Below are 21,627 nucleotides of genomic sequence, written 5' to 3' on the forward strand. Positions count from 1 at the left end.
CGCCGGCCCGGGCGGGCGCGGGAGCCCGGCGCTTACCAGCCGCCGGCGGGGGGACGAGGGCGAAGGGGCGGTGTTTGCCCGAAAGTTGCGGAGCGGCAGCGGGAGCGGTGCGGGAGCGGCGGCGCTGCCTCCCCGCCGCTGGCAGGCGCGGCCCCGCCGCAGCGCCGCGCCCGCGCCCGCGCCGCCCCCGCGCCGAGCCCGCGGCCGGGAGCGCGGGGCGCGCCCGCCCCTCGGGGACCCCAGCGCGGAGCCCCCCGGGAGGGGCCGCGCCCGGCCCCGCCGGAGCCCCGGGAGGGTCCTGCGGCTCCCCGGGCTCCCCGCACCGGCCTCCCGGGAGCAGCCGCCCCTGGGGCAGGGTCCCGGGCGAGGCCGGCCGGCACCGACCCTCCGCGGGGAGAGCCCCTGCCACGGCCCGGCCGCGCAGGTGTCGTGTAACCGCGGGGCAGGGCCATCCGCAACAGCGGGTGAGGCTTGCCCGGTATATGGGCTCCTTACACACAGGCGTGTAAGCATACATCCATACAGCCACCCGTACACACGTAGATCTGTATCTATACTCCTCTTCCGTAGCCGGTGGACCTGATCTAAACCATTCTCTCTCTTAAATGCTGAAGCGGGAATTTGTACCCGCAAGGTTAACTCTTTGTACGTCCTCGTTATTAGACATCCACGGGTTTCATCGGTATTAAAAATTTCAGGAGACCTGCAACAACTTCGAGGTTTCCTTGTGACTGCGTGTAGTGTCATTCCAGAAAAATGGATGCACTGCTCCGCAGCCTCAGTATAGGGAGCACGACGCTGGCCAAGTGTCCAGGTCACATACATTATATGCTGCTCGCAGGTGTGGAAGGACTGGTGCATTTTGAACTATGCAAGAGGTGAAATGAGTGTTGCATAGCCCCAGTTCCTGTGGATTCCTTGAGATGCACGCAACGTTTCGTAGCACGCGCATGTTACATGTGATAAATACGATTTCAATATATACTGCTGTGACCGTACTTCCAAATAATACTCCGAACTCAGTTATTAAATTAACAGACCTAACGAGGTAATGTCTGTCTTTCAGGCAACATTATGGATCAATGAAGCATTTGTCTTTTTCCTATATCCATAAAAAAGCTCTATGGAATTAATCCCTCCACCGAAATCGATACTGATTCTGTAGCTCACTGCCGTAGGGGATGCCGCTAGACGTGTGCCTAGTTCACGGTCTGCACGGTTTGAGTTGAAGACTGGTCCTTATGAATTTAAATTTTCATTTTCTTGGTTATATGCGGTGCTTATCTGCGTTCAGCTTTTGCAGCAATGATTTACGATCTTAAATGCAGAGCCAATGACATACGTTGTTCCTCAGTGACTTCAATAAATACGAAGTTGTGAATGAATGCTGCTGTCGGAATAGCTTTCCCGGTGCTTAAAAATATCTGAGTAAAGTAGTGCGAAGCGCCAGTAGTTTCTCGTGATAATGTTCTTGCCTAGGAGTGTTTAAATCAGATTTTTTTACAGTGCTTTGATTTCCAGTATGAACTATTTACGTCTCTGTATAGGTGATGTTGTAAAAATATGTGATCTTTAACTAATTTTACAACAGAAAGCCGCAGATGTATCGGCCTAGACCTCCCGTGTGAGCGGGTGGGAGCCGCGCACCCCCCGGCTGCTCGCTCCAGCTCTCCGGCGAGCGGCACCGCGCCTCCAGCCCTCTGGCTCGCTGCATCTTCTCCGCGAAGCTGCGCGCCGCGGACCCGCTTCACAAAACCGAAGGGAGCAAGCGTTTAAGACTCGGGGAGGCGAAATAGCCAGAAAACGCAGAAGAAAAGCTCGAGGAAAAAGAAAAGATAAACGAGGACGCGCCTTACTCAGCGAAACGGCGAGCTGACGGACACCGGTGCCACGCAGAAAGCCGCGCTGGCCGTGGAAGACGCCGCTCCGCGCCCGCGCCGCGCGGAGCCCCCCCCCCCGGCCCCCCCGCCGCCGCCGCGCTCCCCAAACCCGGGCCGGCCGCCTCGGCCGGGGGGGTGCAGTTCCTCCCGCCGCCGCCAGAGGGCGGCACAGCTCCACGCAACCCCGCCGGCGGCGAGCGGTGGCGCCCCGGGGCGGGCGGTGGCGCCCGCGGGCCGCGGCAGCCCCCGGGTCGCGGTAGCCGCCGGGCCGCTGGGGCCGGTGGTCGTGGGGGCGCCGGGCAGGAGCCGGCGGGTGGTTCGCCAGAGAAGGGTGCCCGGTGAAGCCGCTGGGAAGCCGCCGCTTGCTGCGCGGCGCCTCAAGTATAGCGAAAAGCAAGCGGCCGGGAGGAAAAGGTATCTCGGGCGTCGCTGGTGGCGGTCACTCCCGCAAGGAAGCGCCTCTGATGGCTCCCAACAGCAGGGTCGGGGCTGGTTCTTTTCTGTAGCCTTGTCTGTAGGGTAGCAGTGTAATACAGATCTGGTTCTGTTTGCCAGCTGATTATAGCTACGGACGCAATATATCTGAAACATGTTGTTCATAACGCAAGGTATTAACTCCCGGGCAAAGGTGCTTTCTCGAGAGCTTGTCAGACGTTAATTGTGTCGGGTTTCGGATTGGATCCCTGCAGGATGGTGGCTTTGACCTGTGATAGCGGAGTTGCAACAAGCAACAGAGAGACCTTTGTATTGAACGTGTCTTCCGCTGTGTGTTTTTTCAGGCGCTCCCTTGTGATTCGCACTTACCCCATTTGTATGCCTAGCCTCCTTGTTCGGTTTTAAAGGATGTGTTGAATTTAGTGTGTGAAACAATTGCTTTTTATTGTGGTCAAGGAAATGTTTTGTTTGTTTGTTTGGAAATGTGTTGGTTGGTTGGTTGGTTGGTTGTTTTCTGCGCTGGCGTTTAGCAAAAGCCGACACAGCCTACCAGAAGCCATTTCATATTTGGGAAAAGTTTTGCGTGGTCCCTCTGACATTTCTCCTCCCCGCTTCATTAAGTAATGTTGCTTATTTGCAGAGATAAATGCATTTGAGCTAGATCATCCTCTATATGGGACTGAAATATAGTACAGGCAAATTGGACTGTGATTTTTACCATGGCACATGTGAGTACTTACACACTTGGGAGCTCACTGGGCAATGCACACCACGTCACAACGCTGTGACACTCTGTGTTGGAAAATGGCCTGTTTCTCCAGCAGCCAAAGGCATCTCTGTCACTGATCAAGCCGGTCCTTCTTCTCCCAAGAGAGCTACGGAAAGCTCATGAAGTTGCGTGGGGGTGTGACATGCTGTGGGTATTGACCCAAGCAGTGGCTCTTCAGGGGCATTCTCTTCTGCCAAAACATTTCACTTCTGACATCCAGGTGGAGAGGATTGCCTGTTTTCTTGAAATCTTCTGCCCTTGGCCTCCTAGCTAAGACTCCGCAAAAGGCAGCGCTTGGGACAGTGATTTTGATGATATAAATCCTTTTCCAATAGAGAGCAGTCTGAATTCATCAGTCATTGCATGAATCCCTAACCATCAGCTAACACCAGCTTGACCACTCTCAACACAGAGACTGGATCTGAACAAAGGGTGAAAGTCTTGTTTCCACTCCTTTCTCTCTCAGTATTTGTAGAGACGACGGTCAAGAGGCTTCTAGTCAGCTCTGGTGAGACACACCTGGAGTGCTGGGTCCAGCTTTGGGCTCCCCAGTATGAGAGAGACATGGACATACTGGAGAGAGTCCAGCAAAGGGCCAAGAAGATTATTAAAGGACTGGAACATCTCTCCTATGAGGAGAGGCTGAGAGAGCTGGGACTGTTCAGCCTGGAGAAGAGAAGAGAAGGCTCAGGGGGACCTAATCCATCTGTATAAATACCTGATGGGAGGCAATGATGAAGACGGAGGCCAGGCTCTGCTCAGCACTACCCACTGACAGGACAAGGGCCAGTGGGCACAAATTAAAAAACATGACATTCCATCTGAACACAAGAAAACACTTTTTTACTTTGAGGGTGGTCAAACATTGGAACAGGTTGCCCAGAGAGGCTGTGAAGTCTCCGTCTGTGCAGATACTCAAAACCTGAAGGGGAACTATCCTGGGAAACCTGCTGTAGCTGACCCTGCTTGAGGAGGAGGTGGGACCGGCTGATCTCCATGGGTGCCTTCCAGCCTCAGCCATCCTGTGATCCTCTAAGCTATAAAAACAGTGTCATCCTGTGAAACCCTGTATTACTTTTCCCAAACTGTTTCACGACTGTACCTGGTAGTGAAATGATACAAATAACCTTGCTGATGTGAGAGGTATTAGAGTCTGATAGACTTTGAAGCATTTGGTGTATTTCTGAATGATAAGGAGGGATATTAAAAGCCTTTTCTTTCCCTCATGGATGCCCACTCTACAATGTTGTGGACACCCATAAAACATGACCAGTGACCTGCATTTCACTTGTCTGACAGGCCATGCTGCAGACAGAGCTGCTTTTAGGACCTGGTGTTTTGGTGGTCGGTTTTGTGCGTCCCAGTGGCAATAGAGAGCTACTTAACGGAGCTTTGTGAAAGGCAGCTGGGGGCAGAGTAATGTTGGGAAGGATTGCTCAGAGATAGAGTTGGTCCCTTGTTGTGTGGCACAGAATAGATCAGTGGTGCCACTGGGAGAGAGAGGCAGGTGACTGCCTGCTCTGTCCCAGCAAAATTCCAGCTGGTTGTGAAAAGCGACATCTTCAGCAAGCGACACCGATGCTTCTGCGTGCTATTTGTTGTGATTCCCAAATCTGCAGGTTCAAAGGTCTAAAAACTTCATCCAAAGCTAATCCTGAGCAGGTTGCTTTCTGCACACATTCAGTTTAGAAATGAACGAAAGGCTACATTTTCTGTTTGGCGGTTTATCCTATCTGTTATGGGCAACCTATGCTTCAGTCCATTTCCACATATTTGGCTAAGAGCTGAACGAACATTGAGGGTATGCCTGAACACCGCTGTCATGGATTTATAGCATGCCCTAAGCTTCATGGTGTTTCTGGAAACCACTCTAGGCACCTTACAGAGGTCCCTACTCTGAGATGAGAGCCTCGGGTGCTGGCAGCCCTATTTTTCAAAAGTGGCTGGTAGGAAATTCAAATGAGTTTGGATCTGGTTTAGACACTTTGCCCCATTAGACCAGGGAAATGATACCTAGAGATACCTCCCTCACCCACCCCACCCCCCCCCGAAGGAGTGGAGAACTTTTCCAACATTTTTCAGTCTAGTGTAAGGTTTTAAATCCTTGGATTAGAGCATTAAAGCAAACACTGTCTGTTACTTACAATGATGTCCCTGTCTTTCTGCATAAAGACACATAAAGGAGCTCCATCTTTTTCCCCAAACCCACCTTGTTGTCTGACTCCTTAAAATTCCCTTCGCCCTCATAGATCCTATCCTCCCTACAGGTTAACCCAGCTGGTCCGGAATTGCATAGTTTAAATTCCACCTATGTGGCTGAGATGAGTGTAACTGTTGAAAGCCTGGAGCTGGTCGGTGAGGAGCACGGGGCCAGGGCCAACGGTGGGGTTCAGGCCTGGCACTGCCCTTGCACTGCTTTTGCAGGGAAGTGTTATGCACAGGTTTTGATAGTTTGCTTGTATCAGTTCAGCTTGCCAGTGAGATAGCCCTTTTCTCCTCTGTCCCGGAAAAGAGAGAATTTCCTTTACACCAGTGGATAGCAATGCAAAGTCAGAGCGTGGGGTCAAACCTGCTCACAGACGTTTTTCGCATGGAAAAATTGAGGGTTTATTCACATTCTTGCCAGGTTCAGATGTGAAATCTTCTCCCTGTTCTTGCAGAGTCTGCCAAAGTCTGCCCTTGAGATACAAACCATTGAAAGCCAAAGGGATTTGCAACACACCCTGAACTGCTAGTTCACGGTCTTAGATTCAGGGGGACAGAAGGGGCTACCTAGCAGCAGTCCCTCCTGCATCACACAGTCCACAAATTTCCACAGCAGTATAAACTGTGACTTTCTGGTTTGCTTTCCTCTTGCTTTGTGAGAATACAGGCTGTTTTTTCTGGGTGTCCATGAACTCTGCAGCAAGTCACGTCCTCCGTGAGTGTTATATCCCATAAACAAGTGCCTGCTGTTACCTCACCTTGAATCTGCCCCTGGTTTCTTCTCCTGTTGGCACAGCGTTTTTAGCAGAGATCAGATCGTGGCCTAGCGAGATTGGCATTGCAAGTAGGAGATTTGAAATAAGGGTATCGCCCAATCAAAGTTTGTAACCCAAAGATCTCTTAGATTTGACGTCCTGGGCCAAATTAACAGATTGATTTAATGTACCTATATGGACATAGTGGACACAGATGTGAAGTTCACATTTTGCCCGCCTCTGAGCTGGACCAATTACAGGTTCCCTGCTTTGCAACCATAGAAATTGTGCTAGTAGTACGGGAATGACAGTGCAAATAGATGTATTTAAGCTTTTTAGCAGGCCTAGTGAGAAGCAGGTGTATTCAAAAGCCAAAGTTAGATGTATATGCAGCAAACAGAAGCGCATTTTGTCTTCTCAGCCTGTGTGCTTACTCAGCAGTGTCAGTCATTGTATCCTGATATTCCCAGGCGATTGCCTGGGGATCTTCCAGTTCTCCAGAATTTAACTTTTAAACATGAAATATATAAACCATACTTTTGCATAGAAAGAAATAATAATGTAAAGGATGAATAAGTGTTCTCCAAACATGTAAGATACTTGTAACTAATGCGTTCAAGTAGATTATTCTATCTTAAACACTGGTGATACTTGCTTACATCTAAAATGTTAGCGTTTTCTGTGTAAACTTAGGGGGGGTTTATTGCACACAAGTGAGTATCAACTCAGAAAACCTCTGAACTGGAACTTTATGATCCTATCATAGGTAAAATACCTTTAGTTAATTTCTTCAAAATGGCTAAATTTACTGGTTAGTATTTTAGCTAGCTAGAGTAGCAGCTGTATCTAGATTTGAAAAATAATGGGTCATTAGGGTCGCATTGTGTATGACCTTTAAGGCCTCTGTCTGGTGATTCGGGTGCCTCTTTTCTGTAAGTATGACACTGCACAGTGCACTCCTTGTGAGGACAGAGCACACCTCTAATGATACAGCTGAGCAAAAAAACAACTTACTCTGTATTCAAGCACTTCGTGGAGAATAACCACAATGATTCAGTTTCATACATATGATTCATAAAGAAAGATTAATCAGGTTTAAACTAGAGCATACAAGTTCTGCATCAATATTCAAGGGTTTATGCATATGCCACTGTACATGTAATTCCTTCATAACAGGAAGGAGAGAACAAATCTTAGAAGGAACAACACAAATTCATTGAACTAAGATGGAAGAATTGATGTTGATAAATTCTTCATTAAGTGTATATTCAAATATTCATAATGGCTGGAAGGTGAGTGTACCCATAGACAATATAGGACTATAGTAACCTTACGTACTTAATGATGTTAAGGACAGAGTATTTGATGTTTAGAAATCGGTTACAGACAAGAGGTTCCAAAATCTATTTGACAGTACATCTCCAAATTTTATTATATGTACATATGTATGTATAACTCTCTCTCACATTTACGTTATAAACTATAAATATTTATGCGTATTGATACATGTATGTACATATCAAGTCTTCCTGTCAACTGGGTTTTGGCTATGTAAATGCTAGGATGAGATTGGATTAGCACGTTTTAAGTTGTTGTGATGAACTTGGGTCTTTTTTGGCTGCTCTAGTTTCCATATTTACTGCAGTTCTCTGTGTTGTTTACATGTGTGCTGGGCATATTGACAGAACTCATTATTTCTGTTTCTGATCAACACAGGTAACTGTCAAAAATACCAACAAATATTTGTTTCCGCTTCTGTAAAATTTTACAAATGCTTTCAAGTCACCCTGTGATGATTCATTATAATAATTAGTTGCTGCTACAAAAAATACATTAAAGCATACCATTTGGAAGGCTGTAGACACAACTTACATTTATTTTAGGATTTGCAATATACTGCTTTTCAGGCTGAATTTATTGGCAGGGGTTAGGTGGGAATAAATGTTCTCGGCAGTTCCAAATCCCATTAAATGTGACTTCTGTTACATAGATTCAAGTGCTATAATTAATAAAATTTCAAGAAAAATTAGTTTTTAAATTGTTCCAGCTAGAATTAACATTTACAGAAATTGGACGGAGCTGCTAAAAAAAAAAATGAAAAAGGAAATAAGCTGAAAATGCCCTGTTTTGGAAAAGATATTGATGGAGATTTTGCAATGATCTATATATAACACTACAGGATGTTGAATATTAATGACTGAACTATAGCAAGCATCATAATATACCACACCAATGCAGGTGATGTCAGTCCTACAGCTTTGTGTGAAAATATTTTGTCAGTCCCAGTGCAGTAGAATTCAGAAAGATAAAAATAATAACATATATTATGTATATCAGTCAATAAGTCAGATCTTCATGTAGCAGAAATTGGCTAAGTGAAGGGCAGTGGAACTACGCCCATACATCAGCTGAGGTTATGCCTCGAGTGTGACCCAGTAATTATGATTCAGTCAATGAGAGTTTGTTTGAATGTGAAGAATGAGATTTGGCACAAATATTAAGTAGGAGCGATTTTTTTGCTTTTGGTAAGTAATTTATTCAATGAAAAATACAGGTGGCTTGCTCACAAAACAACTGCAGAGCAGGCTAAAATTTGGCAATTTGTATTAGTCAATGGAAAAAAAGTAGGGTAAAACACTAGAGATATTGAGCATTTTGATTTTAATATTTCTAAAAAAGTCGGTAGAATGGAAGAGGAGGATATAGCTGCAGAAAGAGTCAAGAACAGCTGTGAGGAATCGTCATACAACCCATACTTCGGATATTCCCTTTGACTGTGAGAAACCCAGATTAGCTCTTTGCTATGGGCAGCCATTATCTTTTTGGACATAGGGAACTTGGTACGGATTTTCCTTGTTCTCACCTTATAAACTGTTCAGTTTTACAGAAGTGATTGAGTGTTCAGTGGGTCAGCTGTCAGCGGAGACGAATACCTGTGTGCCAGCCCTTGCCAAGGAAAGCTTTGCCTGGAGGGAAGGAAGGCACCCTGCCTCCAGGCTGTGTATTTAGGATGTAGCAGATTCAAGTTCAGTCCTGGGTGCAGAGTGTTTTCTGTTTTTGACTACTAGTGCTGTAGTTTTTGAAGGAAGCAAACAGGCATATGAACTGGAGGGACAGCGCGGCATGCTCCGTCCAGGTCCCCAGGCTGCACACTCATTGTGTCTGGTCCTGCTTTAAATTCCACAGCCGCTCCATTGGGTGCAAATTTTGGAGAAACAGGGCTACTTGCCCTTGTAAGATGAGCTGGATTTATCACCATGCCTTTCACCTTCAGCAACTGAAAACTAGTGGATTAGTTTCGCATTTGGGGCTGTATACTTGGGTCACAGACTGCTGGTCAATTGCGTACAAGAAACTTTACTTGCTTGTCTAAACAGTATCACTTGTGGATCCAGGGAGCTAACACCCATGTTAATTTTAGCAGCCAAAGAGTGGGAACTGTCAATGGACATAGCATCTCAGGTGCACAGAAGAGGATCAAAAGAACAGCTTCAAAGAGAAAAAAGTGACTTAAATAAAATATGACTGCTGGAATGGTTGCAGTTTGATCTACTGGTGTTTTCCCAGTTTACTAAAAAGAACAAAACAAGAGCCATCAAATGTTAATCAGATGCTTTTTGTGTGGAGAGCGCTGGGGCAGAATCCTGGGTATGCTCAAGACAGCAGGAGGGAATGAGTTTCAGGTGAATAATCCAAGAGAAGAGACCTTAAGCCTGGCAGTTAGTTTTCCACTCTAAATGTGTTTCATCATAAAGTGCCATTTTGTTGAAATCAGATTATGATGCTTTTATCACAGCTTTTTGAGTTCCAGCATCTGCATGACGGAAAAGTAAATTACCCACCCTGGAACCACCAGCACCCCAGTAGCTCAGGCATTCACCCAGGCGTGGGTGAACCAGGTTCAAGACCCTTTTGTAAACACTGGACTCAAGTATTAGTCTCTTATTGTGATGATAAACCCAATATTCTGGCAGCTGACTATTAACTGTGTGTCTTATTTTATGGATGACCAACTTGGGCTGCCCAAGGCTTATAGAGCACTTGCAGCGGTAGACAAAGTCGGTGAGAGCTGTGGTTTCTCAGCACCTCTGACTGCAAGGCAGTGCGGTCTCCAGTAATGTGCACAGGGTTGCAAGCCATGAATTTTAATCCTTGCTCTGCCACTAATTCAGTGTGTAGCTCCAGGCAAGTCCCCATCTCTTCAGCTGTAAAATGGGAATAATAATAATGGCCTCCTATCTTTCGGCAGCGATAAATTCATCTGCGTTCTTGAGGCATGCAAATACTACTGTGATGAGTAGCGGCCCAGAAAAGACCATGAAAAAATGAATAATTCTGTATTTACTGCAGGCTTTGGGTAGGCAGTAAATAAGGCACTGCTAACTGGCTGGTGAAGATTACTTTTCTAAGTAGCTGCTTATTCAGTAGGTACTGTGTAATCAGTACCTACTTATCCCGTGTAATGAATGATAAAGTGTTCTTTGGGGGAGGAAAAAGGGAGGCAAAGACACATTTCAAGAAAAATCTTAATACTGATTTACAGGAAAGCACAATTAGGATTTCTTTGTCCATTTAGGCTTTAGTGTTCTCCAACTTTAAAGCACTTGATTTTGGCAACCATCATAATGTTCTTCTAAGGCAGTTGTCTTCTGCGCAGGCACATGATTAGGTCTGTAACTTGCACCCTGCCATAAGAGCTTTACTCAAAAATAGCATTTTGACTGTGCATATGTATCCATCCTTCCTGTGCAATTATTTCTGTCTGAAAACCAGGAAAAACAAATCTGCCCTCTTTTTTTTTTTTATGTCTGTTCTGATCGCACCATCATATTCCCATTCTTATATTGCATTTTTCTGGGTTCTCAGATTAGTTGCAGGGTACGCGACCTGTTCAATTTGTTCACACAGTGGCTCTCGCTTTGCCTACACGTAAAATCCCCCCAAAGGGCTCCTCTTTTGACAAACAGATTTTTGCTATTGAAAATATCACGGAAAACAATGAAGACCACTGTACACAGTGGTATGCTAACACTTCAATTCGAACTTTATTATAGTAGTCTGAGCATGTTTATCCTGCAATTTAACTGCTTATTAGACCATTGCTATCACATCTGTGAAGAGCATGTGCAATCCACAAAACAAGCTGCCAAATGTCCCTTTACAATTACGCTGTTCAGAGATCTGTATTGTCATTCCCTATTTTGTATTTGTGTATACGATGTGTCAGTGCAGCAGTCCCCTGACGGCGCTCATTTGAGTATAGTTGGAGTCATGCTTACTTTTCTATACATAAGGAGATCTAAGCTCTGCCAAGACAGAATATGCACAGATTTGTCGGTCTAATCTCCACCTCATTTGGTGATGCTAGATTTAAAATTAGGACATACCAAATTAGAATCGTGATATTTGAAGTGGTCTTGACATAAAAGGGAATCATCCACTGCATAATACTTACTGCCTTTTAATGTGTCTAATAAAGGAGCATCTTTTATTGTATTCTAACTCTACACATTTCTAGACGTTTACTTGATATTCGTATCTGTGATACCTGAGATCTATTTGAGATAATAAGAATATACTGCATAAAAAAAGGCAATATATGACCTCAAAGAATATTTTAAAATTGTATCTTAAAAGCGTGTCTTCTTGCTACTTATATTGAGAACCTTCATGAGCAAATATTTTGAAGCGAATTACTTCCATAAATGTCTCTATAGGCCCTGATCTTATGAACTGCACATATGATTTTTTCTGGGCATGTGAATTCCTTGCAACTGAACCCATATGCAAAGTTATGGCGGTGATTAACTCAGTAGAAAACTGTTTGCAACGCTCTGTCCTTCAGGTTTTTACTTTTCACTTTACAAATGGTGCTACCAGCTATGAGCCGGATACAAACAATAGGCACGGAATTATTGTCAGGGATGGCTGTTACCTCTAGTCACTTATGAATTAAACATCTGCTGTCTCATATTGAAAACGCTTTAAAAATAGTTTGCATATGAAAAGGATGACTGTAAAAGAGATTTCAGCGAGGAAACCTTTAGCTTGTTGTGAACACAGCAGCCTTGCTGCTCAGTAAAAGTTTGCCAGAAGTACATCACCCTTTGCATTGTTGTCTGATAGAACCTGACGGCCTATATTTCTTTTAATATCTTTTGCTTAGTGTTTCCTATTGGCTAGGTCTACGTCTTCAAGACACCCAGATATTAGAAAACACAGCCAAGTAAGTAGAACGTGGATTATCTGAAAGTCAGTTTTCATGTAAGCTCCCCCATGAAAGAGAGGCCAGTTGAAAATGCCTTTTTTCTTTAACCACTGACGATGCTCACTGGAAAAAGTCTCCTACCATTATCTCCCACGAAAACCGTGGCCACTGAAATAACCCTACTATTGAGAGGTAGGAGATGAACATAATTGTAACAAGCAGAATTTCAGCAGGGACCATGCTAAATATAAAGAATTCCGTGCTAGAATATATCGGAATGATTGTAGCCTGCCTGTGCTTGGAGTTAAACGTAAAACTCTCATCTTCCTGGAATAGCACCCTGATGCTTGTAATCAAAACCAAGTTGAAACACTGATGTCTGTTTCTTGTTGTCAGGGAAAGAGATTAAGGGGAAGGAGAGATCACTCTCATCTTTCACATAACAATGTACTTTGAAAAGGTCAGAGTGAGACCAGGGAAAAACTTGAACGGAGGGAGAATGTACCATCTACCACCACTCCAGGACCAGTTGTAATGTAGAGCTGTGAGCCAGCACCACAACCAAGGTTATAATAAGAATGATGCCTAAACTCAGCGAAACCTGTGGTGGCAAGCAGCAGCTGTGCAATTGTGGCTTATTTAACCCAGCTATGACTGCACACACGTTTACGTTTTAAAGACAAGAATTTAATGTGGAAAGGAGCTGATGCTGTATGTTTTGCTGTGTAAGTGCTTTTGTTGAGATGCACAGAGAGAGTTGAACGTGTTTGGAAGGCCAGACTCAGGTGATAGTATTGAAACCTGAGCAATGCTCCATGTTATATAAAGGGCTTGAATCATTCAGAAGATTTCCTATCTTTTAAAAAAGATAACAGATATGGCTGTTACTACATGGCTCTTAGGCCTTCAGATGCCTACAGAAAAAATTAAAGCCTTCCCTGCCATTCTCTCTACTGCATGTAGACACTCCATGATATTGGTAACTTTGCTAATGTGGGTAATTTCATTTCAGTCTTTTTTTTTTTATTATTTTCCTCCCAATCTTTCCTTGCATCTATTTCCCCCGTGGCTAAAAGATTAACAATTAACCTCCCATTAGGGAGGAACGAGAAGATGGCTTCAGCATTATTTATTTATTATTCTTTTTCTTAGCTGGAAATTGAATTATCCACTCCCTATTTAAGACCATTCTAATGAAAATGTCAGTTATCATGAACTAAATGTTCTTTAATAGTAGCAGTACATAGATAGCTAGTAGAGCAGATTAGTAGGAGAGGGAAAAAAGCAAACTCAGGTGTAGAACTGTGCACTTCTACACATGGAAATAGATTAGCACCTTACAAGAACAAGTGGATTAATCCTACAGGACACCCTGCCATGTGGTCAAGTCTTTCTCAGTGATAGGAGGGAAATATTAACAAGGATAGCTGTGTGGTTTGATAGGGCACAAAATTTAGATTGTCTGTCCTAGATGTTAGATAAATGCTTTTCTTGGTAAAATCTTCTGACTTTTGCTAATGAATATATGACATAAAACCCCTAGAACCCATGCTGCCCATGTTATAAAGTTTTCCTGTTATCTAATTCTAATGAAAATGACCCAGCTTCCATATCAGATGGTACATCAGAGTCTTCAAAGATCACTGGGGTTCCTCACAGTTCAGGCTAACCTACTTATTTACGGTAGTTGGTAGATGCTGCTACCCAGTACCACAGTATGGTGGGGTTCTTTCCAAAGGATAAACAAGGTAAATTTGTCCTTCCATTGAATTCATTAGCAAAATGGCTTTTGTACCCGTGCTAAGCCATCATGCAGTCTCCTCCATGTTGGCTCTCCTGAAGTCTGGACTTACGCGGATTTTTTTGGCCCCTTCTCTCTCTCTGAGCTGCACAGATGAAATAAAGACTTGCACCAAATTCTCCTTCACTTAGGATATCACCAGCTCCCTACCCTCTCTCATCCCAGCTCCCTGTGCAGGAATGGCCAGAGTGCTCAAGCAGTTCCCTTCCTCCTTGCCTGAGTTTTCTATATCTTCATACCTAAGCACCCTTCTAATCACTGAAGTGTTAGGCAGCAGTTCAGGGCTAAGCCACAGCTCAGAGACTGGATGCAGCAGAGAAGTTGTGCCCTAGCTTTTAATACTTTTTAGAGAATAAGAAGAGAAGATTCTGGCATGCCAGAAGGCCTGGCATGTCCCCAGATTCAACAGTGCACCCCTATGGCATTACGCAGGCTCACAGCTTTCTGGGCTTAAGGAGGCAGCATTAAGGACATTTCTCAATCTGGGGCGTTCTTTGACTATCAACAGATGAAGTCGCATCAAATTTAAAAATGGTGCCACCCTAAACACTCCGGTTTTCTCACAGTTTAAAGCCGATGGGAGTCTCAAGTGCTTTTACTCATCCATAAGCATCCATAAAAGAGACTTCCTAAGGGAAAGGTTGACCTAATGCTAGCCAGCCCTTGGCACAAGGAGGGTGACTACAACACGTGAGGAGTGTGCGTGCGTGCGTGCGGGGGCACACACATACCTGTGTGTATGCTCCCGTGCTCTTCTAAGGCAGTCGTGCATTTTCCCGAGGCCTGCGTCTGCATTGCACTCCCATTCTTGGTCTATCAACCATCCTCCAAGATGGGAAAATAAAACCTAGCCGTCTTCCACCCTGGCCAAACCCCCAGAAGAGGGCACGTCGTAGGCCTGAGAAGGTGCAGCGTCTGGCACATGTCTGCTGTGCCTGATGAAGCTCCAGGGCTCCCAGCGGGCTGTGCAGCTTACCATAACCTCCAGAGTACGCATGTTTGTGTGAGGCACAATCTGGCCCATAGTTTCATATAATCCCCTTAATTTAGCAGAAAAAGAAAGAGTAAGTTGTTACTCAGAATGATGTTTTCATTTTCTAAGGATTATTGCTTTTTAATTATTGTTCTAAGTGGATTGTATGCGTAAGTGTCAAGGAAAAGAGATTAGAAAGAAATACGACTAAAAAAAAAATATTTATGTTACAAGAGCTAGATTAATCTTTCCAGGAGGGAAACTGGAAAAGATGCCAGAACATACCACATTGAAACGTAGAAGCTGTCAGCTCCATTGGTTCCTCTTTCAGTCTAGCATCAATTACAGTTTATTTGTAGCAATTTCATTTAATACTGAAGGGATCGTATTAAGGAGGGAATAAAGGTTGACAAACTATGTGTTTTGTTCAATTTGCTACTGTTTTAAAGAATGATGTTTTAAACTTTCTGAAAGTTAATAGATTGTATGCATTGAATGAAAAGCAAGAAAAATTGTAAAGCATAATATGACGCTGATTTCTAAAGCAAAAAGGAAATTGGGTCTAAAGTTCAGCGAACTATAGCTTGTTTCCATTACAGACATTTCTACTGAGAGATTCCGTTAAGATTTAAAACTGCTGCTAAATGTACAGACACAATGGCAAATCTCTGTACAGTTATAAGCACATGAGAATGGGAACACTGGATCAGACCAAAATATCCTGTTCAGCCATTTCCCATAGAAACTTACAGAAAGTGAGTAAGAAGAGGGTAAGTACTTACAGAGCCACCAAAAGAGAGGGCAGTTCCCTTGTGCTTAGGAGCAACGAAGGGCTGGGAAGGCTGCGAGAGGGTCCAGCCTCACAGTCCCTCCCGCTGCGGTCCCAATCTGCTCTGGGTCTCTGTCGGAGTCCCCGCTCTCTGCCTGGGGTCCACGTGCCGAAATTTCAAGGGGCTGGGGAGGGCGCAAGGAAAAAAAAAAAAGGCAGGTAGTTTGGAGTGTCCTGGTTCCGGCTGGGATAGAGTTCATTTTCCTCCTAGTAGCTGGTACAGTGCTGTGTTTTGGATTTAGCATGAGAATAACGTTGATAACACACCGATGTTTTAGTTGTTGCTAAGCAGTGCTTACACTAGTCAAGGACTTTTCAGCTTCCCGTGCTCTGCCAGCGAGGAGGTGCACAAGAAGCTGGGAGGGGGCACAGCCAGGACAGCCGACCCAAACTGGCCCAAGGGACGTTCCATACCATGTGACGTCATGCTCAGTACATAAACTGGGGGGAGTTGGCCGGGGGGCAGCGATCACTGCTCGGGGACGGGCTGGGCATTGGTCAGCGGGTGGTGAGCGGTTGTATCACTTGTTTTTCCTGGGTTTTGTTCCTCTTTTTCTGTTGTTTTCATTACAAATTATTATTATTATTATTATTATTATTATTATTATTATTATTATTATTATTATTTTATTTCAATTATTAAACTGTTCTTATCTCAACCCATGAGTTTTCTTACTTTTGCCCTTCCAATTCTCTCCCCCATCCCACCGGCCGGGGGAAGGGTATGTGAGTAGCTGTGTGGTGTTTGGTTCCCGACTGGGGTTAAACCACGACAAGAATAATGAGAAAATTTCTGGTGGTAGAGGAATTAGTATCTCATTTGCTCAAGGGCCAAAATTGCATTCCCTGGCACCCAATGTTCACTGAGAAGTCAACTCCTCCATAACTCCTAAGTTCCAGCAATCTGCAGTTTAGAGTTAAAAGTTAATCTATATTTAATCACATATAATAAATCTACAAATAAGAGTTATGCATGCCAAAATGAAGGGTATGAGGATGTCTGAAATACTGTAAAATGGATGTCTAATTGATTTATTTTGTCTAAAGCACTGTTGAATGTAGAGCCGCTTTCAATAGGGGAAAACACCACTTACGTTTCCTAGAAGTTACAACAAAGTATTGGGTATTAGGAGACTAACATTCTCTTCCCTACCTGCCAGGGAAAGCTTATAACCAGGACTCACGGCATGACATTGATAAATGATTTAATTCCATGGTGTTTGCCCCATATTCCTCAAGTGGGATTTTTAAATGGAGATGAATAACTACTCTCTTCTCTGAGGTTTCAGATACTTCAATTTTACATTGTCTAATATATGTATACACAACATTTGAGAACTTTGAAAGAAAAACACCAAATATAGTTAAAAATTATATTGGCGCCTTTTAGCCCGTTTGCATGCATAGCACCATTTATAAAGATGATGACAAACAAAGCCAGGCAATTTGGAGATTCTAGTGGATGAATAAACACTGAAGGAATACAAATAAATAAAGGGGTATGAATAGATATTTTTTGTTGTTGTTGTTTACTAGTGATAGAGAAGTATTTCAGGCTTATCCAAAACTGTTTATAAAATTCTTGATAAGCTAAGGTGTTGAAATGAGTGCTTTGGATTTCAGCAGTCTTTTTTCAGACTTAAGTACTTCACAGTGTTTTAAAATAAAGATGGAGGGATTTTGAAACATCACTTGAATAAAAATATCAAAACCATTTCATTCTTAAAAAGTCAATGTTTTCTTTTTTAGCAAAGTCAAGAGGAGAGCGAAGAGTATTCCAGTATCACTGGATGTTTTACATTTTAAAAAAAAAAAAGTTTTAGCTGCTCAAGTTCCACCGAGCCCTATTAAAAACACCGAGTTAGAATAAAGCACTACTGCAACAGATGGTGGGATGTCCCAGTATATTCAGGAGACTTGAAGTGTACCTATTCACATCTCCAAAACCTGTAAAATAAAAATGGTGATAGTTCTTCTGATTCATTTTTAAAGCAAAGAACATTTCCATGTTTTCCGATTCATAGAACATTTCCAATTTTTCGTAGACTGCCATGACTATTTAACTACACTTTACAGTTCTCTCATCCTCACACTTGACGTGAAGCAGGGAAAATGCAGAGATGCATATGGTCTGTTACCAGCTTGTTTCTCTTTTAAATCAAAACTTCTGATGTTTAAAGAAGAGTTGTGGATAAAAGAAAATACAGCTTGAGGCTATGATATAATGCACTTAAAGGTCCCAAAGGCAATATTCTTAACATCTACAACCAACTCTGAAACATAACCTAGGAATGTAAATGTTAGGGCTGAGCTCTTAAATTCAAGTTTCCTTGACACACTGCGGGCTGACAGCCTTTGAATTTATAAAGACTTCCTATCTAAACAACCAAAAGAGCTAAAGATCACTTAGAATAATTATTTTGATCTGTACTTACAAAGCAGTAGCAACCTATGAGAAAGTATTACATGTACATATCCAGGTGATTATTTCGTCTGATCGTACGTGTTTTCATCGTCTTAAAATTGTTCTTCCATGCACAATTTGGAGACTAGTTTTGTCTGTACAAGTAGGCAGTCGGGTGTGGGGGGGGGATTCCTAACCCTATTTTATGTATTTGTGTATAACAATATGTACACTCACAATGAGGCTTAGAATGGATCAAGAAATTATTCTTCCTCGTGATATTTTTTCAAATAACTGAAATACTTGAGTATTTCATGGAAATGCCTTCTCTTAGTTTTTTTTCCCAGAGTATTATTTTTTAAACAAAACAAAAGAAAGTATTTTTTTGTTTTCTGTGGGTGCCTACAAAATCCAAGGAACGATCCACAGAAACCCTAACTTCTTTGGAGACCAAGGGCACCGTAAATTTTTGCAGTAAAAGTACCTGAGGGGTACCTAATGGGCCCTGTCAAATAGATGTGCTCATTGGCATGGCTATTACACAACAGCACTGAGTTCAGCACAGAGCATGTTAGCGACACCTACTCTCATTCAGAACTGTCACAATGTTGGGTCAAGGTGACCTCTGCATTTTGTAATACAGGTCATTGAATAACATATCCAATGCCCACTAGGATGCCAGGATGAGAACTCAAGGCTCTCTTCTGCCTCCCGTGTAACTTTGCATGGAAAACCTAAATCCCTCCGTGAGGAGCTGGCCTTTTCAGTCATGAGCCTTTCAGAAGTGACATCAACTATTCTTCATGAATTAATTTTTATTTTACCCAGACTATTAACTTTCATTCTGAAAATGAAAAAATACTTAAAAGAATAAAAAGAAATTGAGGAGTCTGAGAAAGTAGGCTTCATTCTAATTCATAATTTCTCCTGCCACCAAAATTGAAATGCACTCCAATATACATTAAAGGTGCACAATCCTTGTACCAAGAAGTAGATCTCATGTCTTTTATAATACGGATACTCTTGTCGAACATATATTCTGGTCTGTGAAAGTGTAAAGAGTTTTCTTCTACAAGATTTTATGAGCACTAGCTGCATCTGAAAGTTTTTCTTTCTGAAAAAAAAATGCACGTGTTTTACAACAGCACTCCAATAGCTCGGGCGGGTTGAAAGGAACACTGGCAAACTTTTTATCACCCTGGCATGTATGCAAGTGCTTCAGGGAATGGAAGAACAGAAATAAAAATAGGCAACTGAATTTCTGAAGGAAGAGAAGCAAAATCAGTGGTTTATTTGTGGAGAGTATAGTAATGAAAGCAACAGGTCAGTTTAAGATCTGAAAATTGTCTTAGTGCTGGGTCACAGTAAACCAGAAATATGTATTTCTGATCACATTGAACATAAAAATTCCCATACTGAGTTAAGCCAAAGTTGCATCTAGTTTGCTGTCCTGCCTCTGGCAATGGGCAGTAGCACATACTTTGGGAGGAGCATAAGAAACAGGACAGATAGAAAGTAATTCTTCCTCAGGTATAACCTTTCCGTTTCAAGCAATCTGAAGTTTATGGACTTCCTCAGCCAGAGGGTGCATTCACAACATTGATTTTCATAGCCATTGATGGAGCTCCTTTTCATGCATTTGTCTAATGGATTTTTGAGCCCATTTATAACTTTGGCCTCCACAGCTTCCTCTGGCAAGGAGCTCCACAATTTAATTATGCATTGTGTGAAAAAGGACTTCATATTGCTTGCTTTAAACCAACCGCCTGATCATGAGAGTGCTCCTTTGTTTTTTATAGTATGAGCAATAACAAAAAATCATTTAGGCAGTCTATGACTTCACATTCTGTGCTATCTCTCCTTCCTCATCTGCTTTCCAGACTTGAGAGTCTCAGCCTAAGTCTCTTTCTTCCTACCAATGCCATTTCATACTTCTAACCATCCCTGTAGCTCTTTCCTGTACCTTTATCTAGCTCTCAAGCTCTTTGAGATGGAAGAGACCTGCATGAAGTTTACAGGATGTGGGTAGACCGCAGATTTCTACAACACTGTATGGATCCTGTTTTGTTCTATTAATTCCCTGGTTGTTCTTAGCAGTTGTTTACCTTTTTGACCTCTGCTGAGCATGGAGCTGGGACCTTCACTGGACTATCTGCAGTGACTCTGAGATCTTTACTGTAAGGATAATGGCAAATTAATGCACCGCTGGAAATAGAATGCATTAAAAAGAAAAAGAAAAGAAATTCTGTGGACTAAAATAATGGTATAAAACCTACTGGATCTGAACTAGAACTAGACACCTTCAAGAATATCAGTGGTTTAAAATGTGAGTAAACAGGTGTCTATGTCTCAACATATTCTCACTTCATCCTTCCTACCTTGCTCTTAAATGCTGATGAACAGGTTTGTAGACTTGCTAATTCATTGGCATGTTTCTGAGCAATGCTAAGCTTTCCAGCTCTGGCTGATGTCAAAAGGAGTCAAGACTGGCTAGCCCTCATAGAATTGGACCTGAAAAGTATTGTTCTGGTAACTGTTTATACTATGTGACATTGTCACTTCCATACTCTTTGTGGAGCTTGATGCTGGGAAAAATGAATTTCTAGAGAGGTTATGGAAGATCAAGGATGCTATAATGTCATCATAATTACATGTAACTTGGGCATCAGCATTACATAAAAGCATATTGAATGCTTACTTAACATAACATTTGAATAAATCATGTTTAAAATCATGTTCACAGAAACATTTATTTCAGCTAGAGCCACATAGTTTAAGCTTCTCATACATAAACATTTTTGGCATTATTTATGAAAACTTGGCTTGCATCCACTTAATTTGTACTTTAAAAAATAAGAGATAGCTATGTGAATCTCATATTTATAGCAGAAACCTCCATCGTCTGCTGCTTACTGAGGTTTCAGCAGATCTACAATGGTAATTCAATAACTGTGTCTATAATATCCTGGGAGTTTTAAACACAGTTTCCCATTTTTGCATTTGGCATTTCAGTCTGTACTTTCTTACTTTTCTTGATAGGCTTCTAGGTGCTAAAAATAATTCCTTAGTGCCTGTCACGCTGTGTGACGATGATGCCCTTGAATACCTAACCTGGTTAGCATGGGTTGAACCTCCTAGGAAAAGGGAAAGTAGATTTTATTCACTCATTGGTGTGGGTGCCTCACTGCTTCTGAGTTTCTGGAGGGGCGGTTTGCAAGGTGGGTTGAGCAATCCTAAGGTAGAAGCCCAGAGGCAGCTGTTCCAGGAAGGTTTACATTGAGGTTTTGCATCTAGCTGTTATAACTAATAGTTATTGCCCCAAAGCCATGTAGTATGGGCTTAATTTGGTCTCTATTGTGTATGCTGCG

At 42.9% G+C, this 21,627-nt stretch overlaps 2 protein-coding genes across 4 annotated transcripts in view; one reads left to right on the forward strand and one right to left on the reverse strand.

The window, feature by feature from the left end:
* Positions 1 to 726, reverse strand: part of GABRA5 (gamma-aminobutyric acid type A receptor subunit alpha5) — a 60,552-nt gene extending 59,826 nt beyond the window's left edge. The window contains exon 1 of one of the 3 annotated variants that reach the window (XM_076358982.1): positions 704 to 726. The gene's annotated coding sequence lies outside the window, so the exon portion shown is untranslated. Of the gene's footprint in view, positions 1 to 36; positions 130 to 495; positions 507 to 703 lie in introns of those variants that run through there. The other 2 variants (XM_076358990.1, XM_076358945.1) reach the window with 2 other exon arrangements.
* A 1,488-nt stretch (positions 727 to 2,214) lies between these two features.
* The window catches only part of GABRB3 (gamma-aminobutyric acid type A receptor subunit beta3), a 153,644-nt gene continuing 134,231 nt past the window's right edge, over positions 2,215 to 21,627 (forward strand). The window contains exon 1 of the mRNA XM_076358934.1: positions 2,215 to 2,294. The gene's annotated coding sequence lies outside the window, so the exon portion shown is untranslated. The remainder of the gene's footprint in view (positions 2,295 to 21,627) is intronic.

Source organism: Aptenodytes patagonicus, chromosome 1, assembly GCF_965638725.1.
Source record: "Aptenodytes patagonicus chromosome 1, bAptPat1.pri.cur, whole genome shotgun sequence".
Taxonomy (NCBI): domain Eukaryota; kingdom Metazoa; phylum Chordata; class Aves; order Sphenisciformes; family Spheniscidae; genus Aptenodytes; species Aptenodytes patagonicus.